This window comes from Rattus rattus, chromosome 6, assembly GCF_011064425.1.
Source record: "Rattus rattus isolate New Zealand chromosome 6, Rrattus_CSIRO_v1, whole genome shotgun sequence".
Classification (NCBI taxonomy): domain Eukaryota; kingdom Metazoa; phylum Chordata; class Mammalia; order Rodentia; family Muridae; genus Rattus; species Rattus rattus.
In genome coordinates this window covers 84,497,614-84,522,269 of record NC_046159.1, presented here as the reverse complement: position 1 = coordinate 84,522,269, position 24,656 = coordinate 84,497,614, and the positions used below count along the sequence as shown (strand labels likewise).

The 24,656-nt window shown below is 43.3% G+C and overlaps 1 protein-coding gene and 1 non-coding gene across 2 annotated transcripts in view; both read right to left on the bottom strand.

The window, feature by feature from the left end:
• The window catches only part of LOC116904369, a 214,486-nt gene that overhangs the window by 153,238 nt on the left and 36,592 nt on the right, over nucleotides 1–24,656 (bottom strand). The window lies entirely within an intron of this gene.
• Nucleotides 2,788–2,913, bottom strand: LOC116904735. The gene has a single exon (XR_004388424.1). It is a non-coding gene; the product is annotated as a small nucleolar RNA SNORA17 (small nucleolar RNA).

Below are 24,656 nucleotides of genomic sequence, written 5' to 3'. Positions count from 1 at the left end.
CATACACAAACAACAAAGACACACCAGCAATGTGTGTGTGTGTGTGTGTGTGTGTGTGTGTGTGTGTGTGTGTTTAACAATAATAAAGAAAAAGGCTATCAGTTTGAAAGAGGTAGGGGCTGAGGGAGAGAACTGGGAGAGATTGAGGGAAAATGGTGTATTTTTTTTCAATTGAAAACAGTTTAAAATATAGATATTGTTGAGCCAAATCGTCTCTTGTCTACTCTGCTGAAGAACTATAGAATTTGACAGTGCTGTCTCCTCTCTGGTGTCATCCCCTGACTGACTTGTCTTTGCTCATTTTGCTTCATTGTAAATTCTTGAGCTTCTCAAACAGCAGCATGGCAAACCATCCAACCCAACTTTTGTTATGTTTTTCCTTTTTGAAACAAGATCCGTCTCAGTTACTTTTCAATTTCTGTGATAAAACACCATGACTGAGACAGTTTGTTAAAAATGGCATTTAATTGGGCTTATGGTTTCAGAGGGGGGAGAGAGAGAGAGAGAGAGAGAGAGAGAGAGAGAGAGAGAGAGAGAGAGAGAGAGATCACTAGCTAATTGGGAGTAGTAGGAGTCTTTTGAAACCTCAAAGCACACCCTCATAACACAGTGCCTCTAACAATTCCTTCTCTGCCAAGGACGCACCTCCTCTAACAAGGCCACATCTTTTCAAATAGAACCATACCTCCTAATCTTTCCCAAACAGTTCCAGCAACTGGAAACCAAGGATTCAACCTCATGAATTCCAAACTAGCATCAAATTTACTGTGTTAATCAAATTGGCCTCAGATTCACTAAGTCATCCAAGCCAGTCTTAAACTCTTAATCCTCCTACTGAAATCCTAAATGCTGGGATTACAAATGTGAGCAACCACACTTGATTGGATAAGTAGATGATTGATGATTGATAGATAGATAGATAGATAGATAGATAGATAGATAGATAGATAGATACATAGATACATAGATACATAGATACATAGATAGATACATAGATAGATAGAGATACACAGATACATCCATAGATACCTTGATACATAGATAGATACATAGATGAGAGAGAGAGAGAGAGATATGAAGATATTAAATCTAAATTCTACATATGAGAAAAACTGGATATTTGATTTCATTGCCACAATTACCTTCTCTTGTTCTCTCCTTACTTTAATTCTCTTACTTCTCCTAAATAGTCTCACACACACACACACACACACACACACACACACACACACACACACACACACACACACGCACACTTTTTTTTAACTTTGTACTGGTTCTTTGTGAATGTTCACATCATGCACTCCAATCCCTATTTATCTCTGTCCCCTCTTGCCTGTCCTTCACCCTTGCAACCTCTCCCTCAAACAGAAAAAACTTCATTGTGGAAGCTGTAGTGTATTATAATGTGTTCCACAGTACATCCTTTTGTCCACATTTCTTTGCTTGCAAATATTCATTGCAGTGACTCCTCAATCTGGTATGAGGTCTCTGAGTTCTGCTCAATATTGGACTGTCACTGAGACTCCTCTAGAATACCCTGTTGTTGCACTGTATCATGAAGAGCCTATAGTTTTGGATATGTAAGACAGGCTGCTTCATGTACTACAGCAGTTCATTGATGGGGTAGATGTTGGTGTGGACCAATTCAAAGCCCTGGATTTAGGCCTAAGAGACAAACTCTTCCATTCTTGTGCCCTCAGGATTGGCTCACTGGTAACCCCTGAAACCAGGGCCAGATCTACCTTGCTGCCCAAGTGAGGCGTAGGGCCCACTTTCACAAGTGCTGTAGCAGGTGAGGTAGGAACAGCTCTCCTACTCTGATGATCTTGGGGCCAGCTTTCCTGCCTGCCATAGGTGGCAAGTAACAAAGGTGTTCAGCTTTCCCTAACCCATGTCACAAAGTGACAGACAAGTGGCAGTGTCAGCTTTCCCACACTCACGCCCTCTAGGCTAGCACACACCCACCACCACCACCCACACCTGGCACCAGGGTCAGCTCTGCTGTGCTGCCCAAATGGGGTACAGGACCACTTTCCCAAGTATTTCAGCTGACTGAGGGCAGGGGCAGCCCACCTGCTTTCACAACCCCAAGGCTAGCTGTCCCATGATGCCCAGGTGAGGGGTGTGTCCAGTTCTGAACAGCCCTCAGAAATCAACATGTCCCAAGTGGCAGCCTAGACCAGGGATGTTTGTTTACCTGGCCTTTGGTGGTAACAGACCTCTGCTGCTACAGAGCTATGGATCAAGACATGGTCCCAGTGTAAGCACAGCCAGGACTCCACCAAGGTTCCAGTTGGGAATCACAAGCTTCTCACAGCAGGTTGTTTCTTACTACCCTTGTGTCTCCAGTTCTGCCCCTTCATGTTGCCCACATCCTCCTGTTTCTCTTTCTCTTCCATTTCTCCACCACTTACTTGTTTCTCTCAGTGGCACCCAGAGTCTCTGAGTATCTGGGATTGTCTCAGGAGTGCTATGCCCACTTGTGCATTATGGCACTGGGCAGGGGTCATCTAGGACATGGTTTGCTATCCCCATCCTGAGGCCAGCATGGTGCTGGACTGGTGGTCATCTCAGGCTAACTTCCTGTCCAAGACCCTATGGCACCAGTGGTCATCTCAGACTCAGGCCTACCCAAGTGACCCCATGCAAAGGTCATCTGTCTACCACTCACTTCCTCATGGTGCTGGAGTTCTAGTCTCCAGCTCAATCCCCACCCTGGGAGTCTGACTTTGCCTGCATGGAGCTGAACTTATGGTGGTCTTAGGCTCAATTTTTTTTTCAGGGAATCTTAGGCTACTAAACATCTGGATGTTCATAGGTCAGAACACTGGGCATAAACATCCTCTCTCTCCTCTCTGCCACCTACTGATACACATGTGACACATTGACCACACCTGCTCTAGGAGCATGCACATATTTATTTTTAAACAAACCTCCCAATACCGATTCTTCCAGAAACACAGCCAACATCAAGGGTTAGCACCCACACCCTCCACTATCTTGTGTTACTAACCTAGGACCAGGTTTTCTCACATGTAAAGCCTGCTGTACTCAAGGACTTATAGCAGCTGTTAGTATTTTATCTAAGCTCCGCCCCACAGTTACCTAGCAACAGCCAGGTAAGTCTGACTCACTATAAAAGGGGCTACTTGCTCCCTCTACTCTCTCTTGCTCTGGCTTTCCTTCTCCCACTACTCTCTCCTCTCATCCCTTTGCCTTCTCGCCCCCATGCCCTTCCCTCTTCTCTTTTCATGTGCTCATGACCAGCCAATACTTCTCTCCTCTTCTCTTCTCTTCTCTTCTCTTCTCTTCTCTTCTCTTCTCTTCTCTTCTCTTCTCTTCTCTTCTCTCCCTCCCCCTCCCCTTTCCCTTCTTCCTCTCCCTCTCTCTCTCTTTCTTTCTCTCTTTCTCTCTTTCTCCCCTTTCCCTCCCCTCTCTCCCTCTCCCTTCCCCCTTTCCCCCTCCCCCTCTCACTCTCCCCCCCTTCTTTCTCTCTCTGCTTTTCTTTGTCTCTACTATCCTCTCAACTCCTCTCCCCAGGCCCTAAATAAACTCTATTCTACACTACATCATTGTGTGGCTAGTCGCACAGGAGGAAAAGATGCCTCAGTGTGGGCCCACGGAGGTACCCCCCACTTCCCCACACCTTACGACACATCCACCAAACATATTCCTTCTCTCCTTATCTTTTAATAAACAGAACAGCAGCTATAATTGCCTGTACATAATCAAACCTGTCAGCATTCCAACATGAAGTAGAGAGGGGCTCGACTCCTAGCTGAGGAGCTATAGTCAGTAGATGGCTTTTGAGAGAAGGTAAGTTAGGATTTTTTTAAGGGTGTGGGCCCTGGTAAATCAACTATGCTATGGTAGATGGCCCCAATGTCATGAGTATATTGGCAGAACACACTGAACTCAGTGAGTTGTTTTATTTTTTTAATAGGACATAAATTTAGAAAAGTGAGAGATTAGAGGGTGGATCTAGGGGAGTCAGAAGGAGGAGATATTTGTTTGCACTCTATCTGCACCCATGTCTAGCAGATGACAACTGCCTGTAATTCTGTGGACACCTGCACTCATATGCACATAACACACACACACACACACACACACACACACACACACACACACTGTGTGTGTGTATTGTACCTGGAAAGGGGAAGAAGCCAGTAACTCAGTGAAAGGACAAATAATCCAATTTCAAAGTTATGGGCAAAAGACTTAAATAGTATATAAAGGAAACTATAGGGAAAGCAAATAAATTCATCAAAAGATGTTTGGTGTCATGATCAGTAAAAAAACATGTCAAATCCACCACGAGATACCACTGCTAGCAAAATAGCTATAATCAAAATGAAAGAAACAAACAAGTGCTGGGGGGAGGGCGCAAAGGGAGCCTTGTAGATTGTTAGTGGACTGGGAAAAGGACACAGCCACTTTGAAGAACAGTTCAGCATTTTCACAATAGCTTCAACCCACACAGCCATGTGAACAGGTACTGCCTAGGTTCCTCAAGAAGAAGAAAGGTGAGTGTCCATGCAAAGATTCTCAAGCAATACACACAATGGCCCCAAACCAGCAGAACCCATGTGTTCATCATCTGATAGCAATAAAAATGATAGAATATTCAGAATTAGGATGAGCTTCATCAACAGACAACTAGTGAAGCCATATCCACCCTCATCCCCAGAAAATGACCATACCTGCATTTCCTGTGATCAACGTGTTGACTTCTTTAATAAATAACCAAGCATCAGTTCTACATTCTTAGCACATCCCATCACAGATGACCCCTTTTTGGAAGTGTTACCTCTCATCCATAATGGTTTGAGAAAATAGACTTACATAAATGGAAAATGCCTGGTTTGACTCTCTTTGACCCCACTGAGCCACAGCACGTTGTTCCAGTGATAGGCCACACATACTTGGTTCATTCTAGAGCTCCCATGACAGTAGTGAGCACACCTACATCACAAGTGTTACCATGCCTTAAATTGAGACAGTATTAAATAGCAGCAAGCATCGAGACAGACTGAGAAATAGGCTACAAAAGATGGTAGAATGGGGTAAAGATTAACCTTAATTGAGAAATGACTGTCACACTGTCCTGTCAGCATGTCTGTAGGGCATTTTATTTATTTATGTATTATGCTTATTTATTTTTCTTTATTTATTTCATGTGAAAGGGTCCATAGAAGTGACTGTGACACCCCTGGACTGGTAGTTCTGAGTGTTATAAGAAAGCATGATGAACAAGCCATGGGGAACAAGCCAGTAATCAGTGTTCCTCTATGGCCTCCAAGTTGCTTTTAGTCATGGTGTGACCATGCACAGCAATGGAAGTCCTAAGATAGGTTCTCAGCACTCACATCAGGCAGATGGCAACTGCTTGTAACTCCAATTCCATAGGATCCAAAGACCCTAGCCCTCTTTGGACACCTGCATTTATATGCACACACCCACAAACAAACAAACAAACACACACACACACACACACACACACACACACACACACACACACAACCTAGAATAAAATAAATCTTAAAACAAAAGAAAAAGAAAAGTAATCAGAAGTCTTCACTCCCTTCTCAATACTCCACCCACATATTTAGCCTGGTCATCCCACAGAGGCATAAAGAAAAGTACAGAGAACTATAGCCAGGGATACTCAGGCTGAGACAACAGTGCTAACACCTGGAAAGGGTGTTAATACTGGCTTTCTTGAGAAATTAAGAGAAGATAGAAATCTAGTAGCCGGTCTCTATCATTGATCCTGATGTCTCTATATTACTAAAATGAGAAAGAACAAGAAGCATCTGGTATCGCTATCTTAGTGTTTCTATTGCTATGAAGAGACACTATGGCCACAGCAAATCTTATTAAATTAAAAATAGACACTTAATTGGGGCTGGCTTACTGTTCAGAGGTTTAATTCAACATCATCATCATCATCATCATCATCATCATCATCATCATCATTATCATCATCATGGTTGACATGGTTCAGGAGGGGCCAATAGTTCTACATCTGGATCCTTAGGAAGCAGGAAGGAAGAATGGGCCACTGAAATCTCAAAGCCCACCCCTAGTGGCACAGTTCCTCCAACATGGCCACATTTACTACAACAAGGCCACACTTCCTAATAGTGCCACTTCCTCTGAGCCTACAGGGGCCATTTCCATTCAAGCCATCATAACATCATAAGGTGGCACCACACACCTTCCATCCCACATCTCACAAGCCTGAATTCAAGACCAACATAATGAATGCTACATAATGAAGTCACTCAGAAACAGAACAATCCTGGAATAGGTGTGTTTCTAGGATGAACCCTTGCCCCTGATGGGCACACCCTGCATAATCTCATCCCATTTCATCATAGCCATCCTGAGACTTGCTTAGCAGTGAGCTTATGGTTAAGGAAGGTAAAGGTGATTTCCATGTATGATTAAGGCTCTAAATCTTTAGTTTAGAGTCCATTGAAAGGGAAGCTATCATGAATGTGCCTTACTTAAGCAGGTGAGAGCCCTCCCTGAAGTTGGGGTGCTTTCTTGCTGGCTTGATGAAATAAGCCATTATGTTGAGGAAGCCCATAGAGCATAGGGCCAGGGACAGTTGCAGAACATGATGACAGCCTTCAGCCTGATATCAGAAAGTATGTAGAGCCTTCCCTCATACCACTGCAAGAAAATGAAATCTGTCAATAGTCTAAATTATCCTGGAAGCAGATCTCCATCCAGATGTGAAAGAGTGAGTGTAGCCCAGTGGGAGTGTGCCTGCCTGTCCTAAGGCTGTGGGTTCATATTCCCAGTACTGAAAATAAAGAAGGGATACAGAAAGACAGAGGAGAGAGGGAGAGGGAGAAATAGGATTGAGGTTAGAGTTAGGGTTAGGGTTAAGGTTAGGGTTATCCAATGCCTTGACTGCAACCTAACAATACCCTTAGCAGAGGACCTCCCCTAAGATGTCAGTTTCCTGGTCTATGGAAATTATTAAATAAGAGGGCTATGTAGCTTGAAGTCACTAGGTCTGTGATAACTTATTAGACAATAGGAGGAAGATGTATATGTACCCACACAAAAGAGACTCCTTTTCTTTGCCCATCCTAGGTCAGATTATTACAGACAATAAAGGCAAGTGAACTTGTGTTAGAAGAGTTAAAACTTGGAGTTTATTAAAATGATAATATAGAAGATGGGTTTCTCTTTTTTACATTCATCTAATTTTAGCAATGTGCATGTAGAGTTGAGCTGGGATCATCCATATCTCTATTCCCTGGATGCCTGACTTCAACACAATCACCTCAGACCCTCCTGGTTGGATCCCAGAGGGAGGAAACCAAAGGGACAATATTCAGTACAGGAATCAGCAGATGCGTGCTGTTCCCATCCTCCTGCCTTCTCCTCTTTGTCTTCCATGGTACTAGTCTTAGCTTGGTTCTGTATCCTGATGGATCATCATGCATCCAAACTTCTTTGAAAAAGCAAAGTGCACTGGATCCCAGGGCATGTCTTTTGAGCTTTGATCATGCAGATACCTGGCCAGGTACAACAACTTGGGAAATAATTCCTTCCTTTATCAATCACAGTTGCTCAGATGCAATTGCCTAAGTAACACAGAAGCCTCTGCATTCTCCAACACTTTGAAGTTGAATCCTTTCAGGGAAGAAGCTCATACCCATGGAATTTGGGTAGGCACACAACCTGTCCCAAAGTCCTGCCAGGGAATTGGAAGATGCAGATCCTTACTCTATCATCTTTACACGTTTGTCACAAGATCTCACACAGGACTGCTGCACTAGTGTGGAGGCATCCTTAATGCAGAGTTTCAGGTCACTATCAGTAGTCTGCCAGCCAGCATGCAAGACAGAATGCTGCTGTCTCTGGCTAGAGATCCCCACCAGTACTCTAGGGCCCCATTTCTCTCTAAGGTGCTTTCAAACTCCAAACTTTCTTGGCAAACTAGAGTCTGGTTTCAGAGAGCACTTCTGTACTCAGGGACTTCCTCTTGTTGTAGAACTTCAATACTTGTTCCCTTATAGGAACTACCCCTGATTTTCTCTGACTTCCCATTCCTGAAGCTTTAAACAATGTCAGATGACTTGCCACAGCCCCACCACCAAGTGTGAAAGTCTACACCAAGTCTATACACATGAGCACTGTACCTGCCATTAATAAGGAAAGCTTCCCAGAACCTACCTCAGTACTGAAGAAGTGAACAGAAAGCACATGCCAGGAAGCACATGTATGTGCCTTAGCTCCTCCCTCAGTAGCTGAGAGGACATTGATTGGGACCAAATGATCTGGATCTTACCACTCACTCCTTAAAGCATCATAGCTTTCCAACCACCCCCCACCCCCGACTCCTTCTTCACCATTTCAATCAATCAAGGTCTCCCTGTGTTTCACAATCTACATTGTTACTACCCACCAGCTTCCCTCATCTACACTCCCTTGGGCTTGTGTTGGCTGTATTTCTTCATGATCAGATGGACAGCAAATTCTTAAACAGTGAGCCATGGCCTCATATGGGTTTCATAACTGAATGTAGCATCAGAAAAAATTGGCTCCTGCACATCAACCAAACATTAATTCAAAACCAAAATCATAATGAATCTAGGGTATTTCTGGCAATGTTTACCCATGGTGTATCCTGGTATATCATTCACTACAGCCTTGGTTCTGAATATACAGACATATCCACTTTGTAGTGCACATACCATGGGCCATACAGCACCAAAATTACTACCTTAAACACCTCAGCTCAGAGTTGAGACTTACAAGTTATAAGCTACAGTGTTCTCACTGTACATACAAACTTTTCTGCTCTTATAGGAACATAATGGTTTAATTCCAGAAAGCAAAGACTTTAATTATTTTTTTCTTCTGTCATTCCTCAGCATGTATCTAATTAGTATACTTTGGGTTATATCATTAGAAAGTGTGGGCTTTTTTCAGAATGCTATTTGAATTGCTGAATTAAGTTTCACCCAAAACAACTATTAAATGAATTTTGACTTGGGATTAGGACAGAATTTCAAGCAATTTCTTTTTTTTTTCTGTATATTTTATTTTATCTTTTTTTATTAACTTGAGTATTTCTTATATACATTTCGAAAGTGTTATTCCTTTCCGGTTTCGGCAAACAGCCCCTCCCCCCTCCCTTCTTTATGGGTGTTCCCTCCCATCCTCCCCCATTGCCGCCTCTCCCCAACAATCTAGTTCACTGGGGGTTCAGTCTTAGCAGGACCCAGGGCTTCCCCTTCCACTGGTGCTCTTACTAGGATATTCATTGCTACCTATGAGGTCAGAGTCCAGGGTCAGTCCATGTATAGTCTTTAGGTAGTGGCTTAGTCCCTGGAAGCTCTAGTTGCTTGGCATTGTTGTACATATGGGGTCTCGAGCCCCTTCAATCTCTTCCAGTTCTTTCTCTGATTCCTTCAACGGGGGTCCTATTCTCAATTCAGTGGTTTGCTGCTGGCATACGCCTCTGTGTTTGCTGTATTCTGGCTGTGTCTCTCGGGAGAGATCTACATCCGGCTCCTGTTGGCCTGCACTTCTTTGCTTCATCCATCTTGTCTAATTGGATAGCTGTATATGCATGGGCCACATGTGGGGCAGGCTCTGAATGGGTGTTCCTTCTGTCTCTGTTTTAATCTTTGCCTCTCTATTCCCTGCCAAGGGTGTTCTTGTTCCCTTTTAAAGAAGGAGTGAAGCATTCACATTTTGATCATCCGTCTTGAGTTTCATTTGTTCTAGGCATCTAGGGTAATTCAAGCATTTGGGCTAATAGCCACTTATCAATGAGTGCATACCATGTGTGTTTTTCTGTGATTGGGTTACCTCACTCAGGATGATATTTTCCAGTTCCGACCATTTGCCTACGAATTTCATAAAGTCATTGTTTTTGATAGCTGAGTAATATTCCATTGTGTAGATGTACCACATTTTCTGTATCCATTCCTCTGTTGAAGGGCATCTGGGTTCTTTCCAGCTTCTGGCTATTATAAATAAGGCTGCGATGAACATAGTGGAGCACGTGTCTTTGTTATATGTTGGGGCATCTTTTGGGTATATGCCCAAGAGAGGTATAGCTGGATCCTCATGCAGTTCAATGTCCAATTTTCTGAGGAACCTCCAGACTGATTTCCAGAATGGTTGTACCAGTCTGCAATCCCACCAACAATGGAGGAGTGTTCCTCTTTCTCCACCTCCTCGCCAGCATCTGCTGTCACCTGAGTTTTTGATCTTAGCCATTCTCACTGGTGTGAGGTGAAATCTCAGGGTTGTTTTGATTTGCATTTCCCTTATGACTAAAGATGTTGAACATTTCTTTAGGTGTTTCTCAGCCATTCGGCATTCCTCAGCTGTGAATTCTTTGTTTAGCTCTGAACCTCACTTTTTAATAGGGTTATTTGTCTTCCTGCGGTCTAACTTCTTGAGTTCTTTGTATATTTTGGATATAAGCCCTCTATCTGTTGTAGGATTGGTAAAGATCTTTTCCCAATCTGTTGGTTGCCGTTTTGTCCTAACCACAGTGTCCTTTGCCTTACAGAAGCTTTGCAGTTTTATGAGATCCCATTTCTCGATTCTTGATCTTAGAGCATAAGCCATTGGTGTTTTGTTCAGGAAATTTTTCCAGTGCCCATGTGTTCCAGATGCTTCCCTAGTTTTTCTTCTATTAGTTTGAGTGTGTCTGGTTTGATGTGGAGGTCCTTGATCCACTTGGACTTAAGCTTTGTACAGGGTGATAAGCATGGATCGATCTGCATTCTTCTACATGTTGACCTCCAGTTGAACCAGCACCATTTGCTGAAAATGCTATCTTTTTTCCATTGGATGGTTTTGGCTCCTTTGTCAAAAATCAAGTGACCATAGGTGTGTGGGTTCATTTCAGGGTCTTCAATTCTGTTCCATTGGTCTATCTGTCTGTCTCTGTACCAATACTATGCAGTTTTTATCACTATTGCTCTGTAATACTGCTTGAGTTCAGGGATAGTGATTCCCCCTGAAGTAGCAAAGAGCAGCTACATGAGGGTTAAATTGTCAGGTAAGGCTTAGAAAAGAGATATTCACATAGAGTTGGTGGACTAGACTGGGTGCCTAGTTTAAGGAGAATCTGCCCTTCCTTCAAACTTCTAAGAGCCTCATTCTTCTGAGATATGATGTAGGCTTTTCTGTATCAATGCCGCCATCTGGTGGTCATATGCCTTCCCTGCCACAGTGTGTAGGAGCCAGCACCTGGAGCTGTGAAGGATTAATACAGGTAGGCAATGGCCTAGATTTTTTATTGTACCTGGCTGGAAAGGCATGCATTGTTGTAGTGCAGGTGCTGGACAATATACCTCCAACGATTCCAGCATTGAAATTTAGTCCCCCTTTGAAGTGTTAAAAGGAAGGAAATGTGATTGGATGACAGTATTTGGAACTGGAACCTCTGGGAAAAGGTTAAGATTAAATAAAGTAAGCAGGGTGGTGTCCTTGTGACTAAATTCCAGTGGCTTTGTAAGAGAAGGGTGAATAGAAGATTCACACACCCCTGCAGTTTGCTTTGTAAGAGCCTACAACACTCCCTGTTACCTGGGAGGTGTGGCAGCAAGAAGAGCATGACAGATTTAACCCCTCAACCTTGCATCTTCAGAACAACAAACCAAAACAAACCTTTTTTTTTTTTAATGAAATAACTCTGCCTCAAATACTTGGTCTGAGTAATTTAATGGACGGTATAAATGTCCCTAAGTACATAATGTCAAAAGCATCTAGTTCCATACGTGGTATTAATGCTCAGAAATGTGTTTTGTGTTAAAATTTGCAATTTTAAGGCTTTCTGACCTGTCCTGAGGTACCCATGTGGGATAGACAGTAACACTGTTAGCAGTGTGGGGTAGACAGTAACATTGTTAGCAATGTGGGGTAGACGGTAACATTGTTAGCAGTCCTCAGATTGTGATTCTCAAAGCTGAGTGCTATTATCTCACCAGAAGAAACTGCACAGAGCCAGAGGGCCGCTCATTTTAACTTTCATTTTATTTCAGTTGTTTGATTCCTCCTACTCATCTTGGACTATGTCTGTCCACTCCCAGTGTCAGTCTATCACATGTCCACACACTAACAAACATTCCCAAAATTAATCAACAGGTTCATCATGCTCTCACCAGAGTGGTTTAGCTAAACATAGCAGCATGTATCCTGAAATGTCTCAGCAGGTCTGCAACTTAATGTTGCCTTCAAATGCTGGGAAGAATGGAAAGTAGCTGCCCCAGAGTGAATTTAAGTCATGGCCCATCAAGATGCAGGGTCTTTGTCGACCAGAGGAGACAAAACTGGATGGCAATGAGTATAGATTTGGGAAATGCTGAGTTCAGTAAGGATCATAGACTACAGGGAATGATGATTCTGCATCTTCACTGTTAGAAATGTCCACTGGACCCTGTGCCCTCCTTTGTATCTTAGCCCTGACTTTCTCAATGGCTCTGGTCACTTACTTGACAATTTCAGTTCACAGAAATGAAATCATCCCTATTTTCTCCCAAGCCTTTATACTTTTACATCCATCCCCATCTGGTATTCTAGGTTACACAGTTAATAACGTGTTTTGTTCAGCATGGAAAGGGGATACACACTCACAGATTCCACTGCAGGCGGATGCATGAGTAAAAAGCCCCAAGTTACACATCAACCTGTAACCTCCTCTTCAGCCCTTTCCCAAATCTGACAAGGATTGGATGTTTAGGTGCATACCATCCAGCTCTATGCAGACCACAGGGCCTTTGAACAAATTTGTTAACCCTCAGAGGCCAGAGATGTCTGAATGCTCCTGCAGCTGTTAAGCGGCTGCATGTTCTCTTCAGGAAAGGGGCTGCCACAGGCACTGTGGCCCTTAGGTTGGACTCTTCTCTCTGTTCAGGAGTTGAAGGACTTTTGGTTCATGTAAGCTAATCTTGAAAAATCTGTCATGAGAAAAAAATGTAATAACTATCGATAGCATGGAAATCTGCATGCCAGTTGGCACCCAATCTTCTCTGTCCGTGAAGAAATTTGTTATCTAAGCCAGGAATAATTCAAGAGTGAAAATGAATATCCTTATTAGCAATACGGGGACCATATACATAATCAGGGAGTGTCCTTGAACAACCCAAAGCATAAAGTTGTCCACTTACATATATTTTAAGTGGTTGATGTGAAACAGGCCAGCCCATTGTGGGTGGTGCCACCCTTGGGCTGTTGGTTCTGGGTGCAACAAAAAGCAAGCTGAGCAAGCCAATAGGCAATGCTCCTCCACATCTCCAGATCCCTTTCCTGTTTGAGTGAAATTGGGATATGTGATGTGAAGTTCACAAAGAACCAATAAAAGTTCACACACACACACACACACACACACACACACACACACACACACACAATTAATGAGGGGCTAGAAGGATCAGTCAGTGGTAAAAATGACTAGCTGCTCTTCAAAAGGACCCAAGTTTGATTACCAGCATCTACAGTTCCAGGGATCAGATGCCTTCTTCTGGTCTCCTTTGGCACTGCATGGATGTAGAGCAGACACATTCATGTAAGCAAAACACCCCTATGCAAACAAAATACACAAATAATAAATTTTTAAAAGAAAATATTTACAAATTAAATATTAATAAGGGGCTCATCTCTAATATTAGATGAACCTTGAAAATCATTAGTGAAAAGACAACAGAATTAAAAATGGATAAGGATCTCAATCTCCATGCCACCAATGAACGTGTAGGAGTGGGGCTGATGATTCTATGGTAACTTTATTTAATGTTTGAGACACTTTGGGCTGATTTGTAAAGTGGCTGTGCCTGTTTATAGCTCCATTAGCAATTTTGAAGTTTCCCAGCTTTTTAAAACTCTTCCTTGTATTTGAAAGGGTGTTACTACTTTTATATATCCTGGTTGATATAAGAGTATGAAAAAATGCTGCACTGTTATGAAGCAAGCCTGAACATCTATCGGAAGATGCAGATGAAAGCTCAGTACAAACACAACATAGAGTCTAACTCGGTGTGGACGTCTGAATGAAAATGGCTTGCAGAGACTCATATACTTGAATAATTCACCTCCAGTTGGTGGACCTATTTGTGGAGGGGAGAAGATGTGGCCTTATTGGAGGAGATGTGCCAATGTGTGTGGGTTCTGAGGCTTCAAATGACTTCCACTATCCCCAGTGTTCTCTCTCTGCCTCCTGCTCTTAGGTCAAGATGTGGTTTGCTGCCGTGCCTTGTTCTGCCATTATGGATTAACCCTCTGAAACCATAATCTCGAATAAACATTCTTTTATAAGTTGCTTGGTTATCTGTTTTATTAGATCAATAGAAAAATAACTGATGAAGCAGTTGGTATCAGGAAGTGAACTTTTGCTGTGACAGACCCGACAATACTGATTGGGGGCTGGGGACAGGGGTGAAAAACTTTCAGAAAAGCGGTTGAATGCTATGAGTGGGCTTACTGAGCCACCCTGGCACGAGCTGGAAAGACAGTAGTTCTGAGAGCTATGCTCACTATGGAGGCCCAAACCAAAAGGTTTTAGAGGGGAATAATATTAGCAACTGAGCTAGAGACCATTCTGTGAAATTTTGGAAAAGAATGTGGCTGCCTTCTGCCCTTGTCCTAAGAATTGACCTGAGGCTACCTTTAGAAGTAATGGACTAATCTCTTTGTTGGAGGAGGCTTCAAGACAAGTTAATAATGACTTTGTTACATCCTTATTTGTGATCCTTCCTATGAAGTCTCCAAAGAAAAAGAGCAAAACGGGTAAAAAGAAATACAAAACGTAGGAGACAAAAAGCAAAACCCTACACACCTAGGCTTCCAGCTTGTTAAAAGAAAAAACCTAAGGATATTGTGTTCCTAAAAGAAAAAAAAAAACGAAGCTGCTACAAATGTGATTCAAGGGGACCAGAGATCACCCTAAGTTGGTAGATGAGCTTGGCAGTGTCACCCACGTGGTTCTGGCTTTAGATTCATGGTGTGTACATAAGTAAGGGAGTGGTAGAATCTTTCTCTACTGTTAAGGAGAGACACTTAGGTCAGGCACATGGCAAGGGATTCCCTGCACAAAGGCCCTGAGAAGCCATCATGTGAAACTGTGAAAGTGGAGCCTGGGTTGTGTTGGAGACCCCAAGACCGTGACAGTTCAAGAACCAAGAGATATCTGCCTAGGAGAGCTTCACACAAAGTGGACTCTGCTGAGAGAGAGAGAGAGAGAGAGAGAGAGAGAGAGAGAGAGAGGGAGGGAGGGAGAGAGGGAGAGGGGAGAGGAGAGAGGGGAGAGAGGAGAGAGAGGGAGAGAGGGAGAGAGGGGAGAGAGAGAGAGATCATGGGAAGCAAAGCTGGGAGGACAGAGCCATCTTGGGCCTTTGACATTGTTCATGGAGATTCAGGGTCTAGAGTCTACCCTACGGGGTTTCAGTCTGTGCTGAGGACAGCATAGATGACAGGGACTGCCAGCAGTAGTCTGGGATGAAGACATCTCAGTAGCTCATAGAAGCTCTTACTTTGTAAAAAAAGAAAGGTTGTTCCCATTTCTCCTAATCTTAGCTTAGCCCTGGACAATGGCTGTATAGATTTCATTTGTGCGTGACTGCTTTTCAGTTGGCCTTGATGTGCATAATTGTTCTATTATATCTGACTTTCCTACTTCTTTCTCCTTCTGCTCTGGTGAATTCTGTGAAACTAAATGTTCCTTGATGTAACAATTCTTAAACAATTGGAAATTGAGGCATAGGGGCACAGCACAGCCCTAATGGCCCAGGTGACTGGTGTGTGTTCTTATCTTGGAAACAATGTAATAACTGCACAATGGTAGTTCCAGATTAATGCTTGACTTGCAAAGAAAGTTTGAAGAAATTATTAGAAAATGAAGTGGAGCCAACATTGGGACCCCAAGAAAGGAAAAAGTTATTGAAGATAGAAAATAATTTTTGCCCAACATTTGAGAGTGGTTCCTGGATAAAGGAGTACAGAATACATAAAATTATATATTAATAAAACTAAGTCAAAACATTGGGACTCTTACAAGAGTCATCGTGTGCAAGGAACAGAAAGCTAGCAGAACTACTGAGTTAAGGGTTAACCAGATTTTCTCTAACCACTGCCTGGCAGCTTTGCCCATGCCATTTAACATTAGAGCTTCACAGGAAAATGCAAGTAGCTGGCCTTGGAGCTCTGAGCTCTGATGTATAATAAGTAAAAATTTAAAGTTTAAATAATGATAATTTGCAATTATTATTTTGGTCATAGGCCTGGGAATAGAAGAAGCTTGAAACTTTGGGGAAAAATTGTAATTCTTAATTCTTTGTGGGATGTGGTTTTTCTTTTGAATTGATTTGGTAATGATTGTACAATGTCTATTTTCTACCTGCTTTTATTATCAATAAAAGACTGGGGCAAGAGAAAGAGTAGAGAGCAAATAAAAGAGCACATGAGGGAGTGAGTGAGAGAGTGAGTGAGTGTGTGAGCACATGAGGGAGTGAGTGAGAGTGAATGAGAGAGCATGTGAGGGAGCGAATGAGGGAAAGAGAGGGAGAGCATGAGAAGAGCATGTGAGGAGAACATGTGAGGAGAACATGTGAGGTGTGTATGAAGATTGTGTGGGTGAGTGAAAGGAGAGTGCGTGTGGTGTGTGTGAGATGTGTGTGAGGTGTGTATGAAGAGTGTGTGTGAGAATGAAAGGGTAATGAACAGAGGTGTGCATGAGTGTGGGAGTTTGATAAAAGAAAAGTGCAATAGAAAAAAGCAGTGTGCACAAGAGAAGGCAGAGTGTGTGCAGCCTGAAGCTGCAAGCGAGCGAACAAGAGAGAGGGGGGGGGGAGAGAGAGAGAGAGAGAGAGAGAGAGAGAGAGAGAGAGAGAGAGAGAGAGACATAAGATGGGCTATAGGCAAGCTGGTATGGTATTCTCTTAATTAGTGATTGATGTTGGAAGGTCCAGCACTCCGGCAATGTGGGTTGAGTCACAGCTGAGATGGTGACCCTGGGTACTATAAAAAAGCAGGCTGAGCAAGCCGGTAAGTGGCAGTCAACCATGACCTCTGCGTCACCTCCTGCCTCCACATTCTCTCCCTTTTAGAGTTCCTGTCCTAACTTTGCTCAGTGGACTGTGTTTCAGTGTATGTAAGCCAAATAGACTCCTTTCTCCTCGAGCTGCTTTTGGCCATTGTGTCTTATCACAGCAATATAAACCCTAAGACAAAAGTATCGCCTGCTTTCTTTACATGTGAAATATGAACCTAGATTTTATGCAAATACACACACACCATGAAATTTTGAAAAAGTTTTAATTTTAAAAAATATAAAAATATGTTCAACACTGTTAGTCAATAGGAAAATACAACCAAAACACTAATATGAGACAATGCAGCATCAGTTAGGGTGTAGAAAGTTAACAGGAATAACCATTCCAAGTACAGGCGAAGGTGTAGAATTTCAAAGTGTTCAAACTCTGCTAAGAAGAATATATAGTGCCACAGGCATCTTAAAAATTAGTCTGGTAGCTTTTAAATTTTAAACATAGTTACCATGTGACTCATCAATTCCATTCCTTGACACATTCAAGACAAATTGAAACATTCTCTCTCTGTGTCTCTCTGTCTCTCTCCATCTCTCTCTCACACACATACATACACCTTACTAAAAATGATAACAGCAGTATAAATCAAAAGAATCTAAAGTAAAAAAGCACCCAGTGTGGGTGAACTGTTGACTAGATAATGGAATGTGGTATAGACATCCAATGGGGTTATATTTAGCCAAGCAAAAGAATGAAGTATTGAAATAAAGACTTGAAAACATTACATAACACAGAAGCCTAACACAAAGAATGGGTGAAAGGTAACTTCATTCATGCCAAAATAAATTCCACAACAGAGAAATCTAAAAAGATAGAAAATCAATTGTTGCTTGACTAGAAAGTGGACAAGAACCCTATTTAAAAATATACAGAGCTGGAAACCGGGAAAGGGAATAACACTCTAAATGTATATAAGAAATACTCAAGTTAATAAAAAAAAATGAGGACGAAAAAAAATATACAGAGCTAAACAAAGAATTTTCAACTGAGGAATATCAAATGGCTGAGAAGTACCTAAAGAAATGGTCAGCATCCTTAGTCATCAAGAAAATGCAAATCAAAACAACTCTGAGATCCTACCTCACACCAGTCAGAATGGCTAAGATCAAAAACTCAGGTGACAGCAGATACTGGCAAAAATGTGGAGAAAGAGGAACACTCTTCCATTGTTGGTGGGAATGCAAACTGGTACAACCACTCTGGGAATCAGTCTGGAGGTTCCTCAGAAAATTGGACATTCCACTACCTGAGAACCCAGCTACACCTCTCCTGGGCATATACCCAAAAGCTACTCCAACATACAACAAAGACACATGCTCCACTATGTTCCTAACAGCCTTATTTATAATTGCCAGAAACCGAAAAGAACAAGATGCCCTTCAATGTAGGAATGGATTAAAAAATGTGGTACATCTACACAATGGAGTACTACTCAGCTATTAAAAAGAATGACTTCATGAAATTTATAGGCAAATGGATGGCACTAGAAAATATTATCCTGAGTGAGGTAACCCAATCACAAAAGAACATACATAGTATGCACTCACTGATAAGTAGATATTAGCCCAAAAGCTCAAATTATCCAAGATACAATCCACAGACCACATGAAGCTCAAGAAGAAGGACAACCAAAGTGTGGATGTTTCAGTCCTTCTTAAAAGTGGCAACAAGAATATTCATAGGAGGGGATATGGAGACAAAGTTTGGAGCAGAGACTGAAGGAATGGCCATTCAGAGCCTGCCCACTTGGGGATCCAGCCCACATATATACAGCCACCAAAACTAGACAATATTGATGAAGCCAAGAAGTGCATGCTGACCGGAGCCTGATATAGCTGTCTCCTGAGGGGCTCAGCCAGAGCATGTCAAATACAGAGGCAAATACTAGCAGGAAACCATTGAGCTAAAAACAGGGTCCCTGTTGGAGAAATTAGAGAAAGGATTGAAGGAGCTGAAGGGGCTTGCAGTCCCATAAGAACAACAATATCAACCAACCAGAGTTCCCAGGGACTAAACCACTACCCAAGGAGTACACATGAACAAACCCACAGCTCTAGCTCATATGTAACAGAGGATGGCCTTGTTGGGCACCAATGGGAGAAGTCCTTGGTCCTTCCAAGACTGGACCTGCCATGGTAGGAGAATGTCAGGGTGGGGAGGCAGGAATGGGGTGTGGTTAGGGAGGGGGAACACCCTTATAGAAGAAGGGGTGGGGGATGGTAGAGGGGGCTTGTGGCCCGGAAAATGGGAAAGGAAGTAACACTTGAAATATCAAGAAAGAAAGAAAGAAAGAAAGAAAGAAAGAGAGAGAGAGAGAGAGAGAGAGAGAGAGAGAGAGGAGGGAGAGAGAGAGAGAGGGAGAGAGAGAGAGAGAGAGAGAGAGAGAGAGAGAGAGAGAGAGAGAGAGAGAGAGAAAGAGAGAGAGAGAGAGAGAGAGAAAGAGAGAGAGAGAGAGAGAGAGAGAAAGAAAGAAAGAAAGAAAGAAAGAAAGAAAGAAAGAAAGAAAGAAAGAAAGAAAAGAAACAAAAAGAAAGAAACAAAGTGGGCAAGAAAAATAACGAAAGGAAATGGTGAGTGACTGCCCATGCTTGAGGAATTTCTTTTTGTGGTGCTGGAAATGTCCCAATCCTGATTATAGTGATGGCTGAGACCTTCTGGAATGTACAGAAACACTAACCTTTAGACAAAATTGCTTGTCATTCCTTGCCTCAAATATTGAAATCTGTATTCTTTCTGGTTGAATCTGGGTAGATTTGTGATTCATTCAAACAAGAGAGTGTCAGAATGTGGCTTCCAAGGTACATAAAAGGCAATGGGCTATCTGTTTGAACACTTTCATGTGCTATTTTAGACGTGTGGATAGATGAAGGCTGTGTACACAGAAGAAGCTCAAGCCACCATGGCCTAACTCTTAATTCTCACAGCCAGGCAGGCAGCATGGAAATGTGTGTGCAGAAGAGGGTCCCAGTCCTAAAACAGAACTCACCCAAATCTGATACCACACAAGAGGCCCTAGGCATCACAAAATAATAACTTCTGCCTACTCTGCCTGCCCAGTTTCACATCCACTGAATCACAGAGTGGTAGCTTCTTTGAGTTATTATGTTTTGAGGTACTTTCTTATCTAACAAAACAGTGATAAAAGGAAGCTTAAAAATCTTGTTCAAAATTAAAATTGTTCTGAATCCCTAACATCATTAGAACTCAAGTTTCCTATAGGTCATCAGTTGATCCCATGTCCCTCACTCACAAAAGCAGGAAAATGGTGTGTCTCCCATGCACATTACCCTAAACAATAGGCACTAAATTCTCAGGAGACAAATTTCCCAGATGTTTGCATCTCTTAGTCCTATCAGGAAGCAGGGAGGATTGCTCCAGAATCTAATGGGCAGAGAAGAAAACCATGCTTCTACCTATTCCACAGTACTCACAAAAGCTGCAACAGTCAAGACTCTATCTCAAATGCTCATGGTCCCCAGGTTGAAAACTTCTGCTATAGGATGTTCTTGGAAAACCCTGGTGCTACAATTTGGCTTTGGCTTTTCCTCACATGCTAAAAGCTTGTACCTGGGCCAGTGGCCTTACCTTCCTTAAGCCTCTCACCTATCCATTATTCTATGTCATGGCTAGAACCATTAGTCTATGTGCAAAAAAAAATGCATTCTTGAAGATCTGACCATTTAAACCTTGAATAATTCAAAGTCAATCCCAATAAACAATGGCAAGAAGTTCTGCCTATAGCTGGCCCCATGCTGCCTTATGGCACAGACATAAATAGCATTTGTAGCTCCAGCTGTGTGACAGCTTTGACATTATATGATTCCTGGTGGATTTATATACCTTGGAGAATCACATTAATTTCATGTATAAAACAGGATTTTGTTAATATTTCATATTGTTTTTCGAATTCTCCCGGCCTGCTCCATAGGGTGATAGTGGGTTTATGGTCTTCAGTCACAGGGCCTCATAACCCCAGAAAGGACAGTTGCTGGCCTTGGTTGATCTGCAGAGAATAAGATGCAAAGGATTGGGCTGTGACCCCAGAACAGTCAATAAATAATCAATGCCTAAAGGGGGTTCAGTAGTCATCATCCTCCCTCATCTCCCCCACTCTCCTCCAAAACACAAAGGTGGAACTCCCTCTGCTCCTCACAGCACTTTGTTCGTGTCACAACAAAAAAACTACAATTGGTTTAATCTAGTTGTATAGTTCATGCTCTCCACCATTGAATCCTACAACATGTCACCAACCAAAGCAACAGGAAAAAAAATCAGAAACAGCATGCTACATACAAGTTTCTGCTTCTTCTCAGTATCCCATAGCCTAGAACTGTGATTTCTGACTCACAGCACGATGGAAAGAAAAGTGCATCACCCAGCCTGGAGGAGGAGAGCAAAGGAGCACAGCACTGGAAACTGCACTGTGCTGGCCCACACCCTGGAGGGAGCAAGGGGTCTGCATGAGAACGGAGAGAATCTGGGTTTATGGGACATTGAGTTCAACTGTAGAGCTGGGAGTACTGCCTGCCGAGTGTTTACTCTGTTTGATGTGGGTCCCACCCCAGGACCCTCTGCCTGTCTCTGACTCAGACAAGCACAGAGATCACTTGAGACACTTTGGTTTGTTAAGCCTGTAACTAAGATTTTAAACTCTCTGTGGCTCCCTGTGGTTTAAGGCCTAAACTACTTAAAGTGTCTTGGCAATGCCTCCTGTGATCTTCAGGACCAGCTCAAGGAAGGTTCATGAAGTTCCATAAGTAAAGAATATGACTAACACCCCTTCACATCTCCGTTGTGACTGATCTCCCCGTGTACTGTACCTTGATGCCCAAAAGGAGGCCCAAACTGCCCCAAACATGCCCAGGAGTTCACCTGAGTCCTGCTGCCTAGCAAAGGCCTGGCTGAAAGTACAAGTCTCTGGACCAATTAGAGGCTGATCCAGAGAACCAGGGAAAGTTCCTTAGGGGTCAAATAGAATCTCGGTTACCACCCCCTATTAGCCTTCCAATCAGACAGAGAGTTGGCAGCAGAAGACTGACAGAAATCAAAAACAGAAGAAAAAAGAAAATTAGAAGAAAAACAAAAGCAAAACAAAAAATCAACACAATAAAACAAACAAAAACCCTCATGCCTTGGGGTTAAAAGGGGACCTGCAGCCTAAGAATAGTGGGAGAGTGTGGTCAGTGGAGAGGCCATCCCCTGAGCCCCTCAGTTCCAGCTCCTAGCAGTTGAGAGTCTCCCCCATTCATTTTCCTGTGGTTTCTCTCTGAGCTGCTGAAATAACAAGCACAGCTGAGGCACTGTCACTGCCCAAAGTGAGCCCTTGATGGACAGCCGCATAATTTGGAGACTGAGAATTTCCTCCAGCTGCTGTCAGTGACCACCCTGTCTGGCTTCTGTGTTTAAGTTCATCAAACTCACTTTCGTTCCAAGTCCAGAAATCCAAAGCCGGAAGGACTCAGCTTTCCTCCCTGGAGAGAGCCTTTCAACAAACCCTGTGCCACCTCTGTCCTTTTCCCAGGGAAGACACGAGAATGCCAAGGACCCCCGTGCTGGGCCTGCCGTCTCCGGGCCCTGTAGAACCATCTCTGCTGTGTGGTCTGCTGTTACCTCTCACCTCATACATAGGAGTATCCCCTCTCTAGTGGGTTATTCCCATTACCACACAAAGTTTTTATTTCTTTCATCAAAAAAAAAAAATCTACTCTCATTTGACTGTATGCCCTCATGCAAAAACGGTTTCTGCTTTTCCTTCTCTCTTTCCATTCTTCCTCAACCTGACCCAGGACCGAGGGTGCTGCTTTTCTCCAGGTCAGTAGCCCTGTCTGTAGACAGTGTCTCATGATCACTGTCTTCTTGGGAAGCACATACCTTCTGGACCCCATGCCACCCCATGTGCCCTGGTCACATCCACAGCCTCCTTTAAGGATTGTGATATTTGTCACATTTCTGTGACTTCTGACTGAGGTGAGTCCTCCCAGGTGACCTTGCCCAGGTACAATACCACCATGTCCCAGCATCCTCACTCTGATGACACTGTGTTACACTGAGTCTCTGCTGAGCAGCTTCCTGGTAAATGCAGTTAGAAATCCCTTAGGTATCTCAAGTGCGACACATCCACAGCAGAGGATCCTCTGCTGTCTCCTTCATATCAAGCCCCGAGTTTCAAGTTGCTCACAACAAATGTGCAGGACCAGTTTTGGCTCCATTTCATTTTTTTCTTAATTCTTTGTGAGTTTCATATTACGTATCCCAGTCTTCCTCATCTCCCCATCAACTTATATCTGCCTTTTGCTCTTGCAATCTGCCCCCCAAAATAAAAATAACACATACGAACAAACAAAAAACCAAAACAACAACAAAACAAAATTTTAAAAAACCCAAAGCCTAGAAAACCATCTCACTGTGGAAGCTGTAATATGTCCCAGTGAGTTCCACAGTGTATCCCTCTGTCCACACATCTTCACCTGCAAATGTTCACTGCAATGAGTCATTGGTCTGGTTCAAGAACTCTCCGGCTTCTGTGATACCATCAATATTGCATGTCTTTCACCAGGACTGCCCCCCATCCCTGGTTATCCTGCTGTTGTCCTGTGTCATGGAGAATCTGCAGCTTTTGATCAGCAGGTATGGCCCTTTCATGTGTCCCGACCACTTGTAGATAACATAGATTTTGGGTGTGGGCTGATTCAGAGCCCCAGATCTAAGCCTGGGTGGCAGCTGAACTGGTCAGAGCACTAGGTCTCCCTTATCTGCACCACCAGGGCAAGCTCTCCAGCACTGCTCTGGCAAGGCCACCCAATGCTACCCTCTGTAGGAAGCAGCTTTCCTGCTCTCAGACCCTTGGGGCCAGCTTACCACATTCATGCCTCGAGAGCCCACTCCACTGTATTGCCCAGTCCACGCACGGAGCCCACACTCCCACACGCTGTAGCTTGTGAATCTCTGGGACAAACCCCTGCTCTCAAACCCTTGAGGCTGCTCATCCATTCCTTTGCCATCGAGGTCAGCTCCACTGTGTTGCCCAGATGAAGTGCAGGGCTCACTCTCCCAAGTGCTATAATCAGTGAGGGAGCAGGGCTAGCTCTCCCAATCTTGTCCCCTTGGGGCCAGTTCTCCTGACTACCACAGGTAGCAAGGGGGAACATATAACTCTCATACTCACACCACCTCATGGAAGATGAATGGCAGGACCAGCTCTCCTTCTCTCTTGTAACTGGAACTGGCTCACCTGTGCCCCCTCCACATGGGCCAGCTCTATTCTGGGGCCCAGGTGAGGTATAGGGCCTGTTCTCCAGAATGAAGCAGCAGAAAACAGGCAGGACTAGTTTACCTGCTCTCACGATTTCCCCTTTCATTTACTCCACATCTATTTCACCATCAAAACACGGGTAAATGAAGACTTCTTACCCCCACAAGTTCTTCTCAACTCTAAGCCACTATACCCTCTGGCCTGTTCTACAGCAGTAGTATAGAAGGATTCCCCTTGCTCTCGTTGCCCCACCTCATCTGTCTATTCACTCAGTGGCCAGGCTGTGACATCACACAGCTCTGTTAGAACAT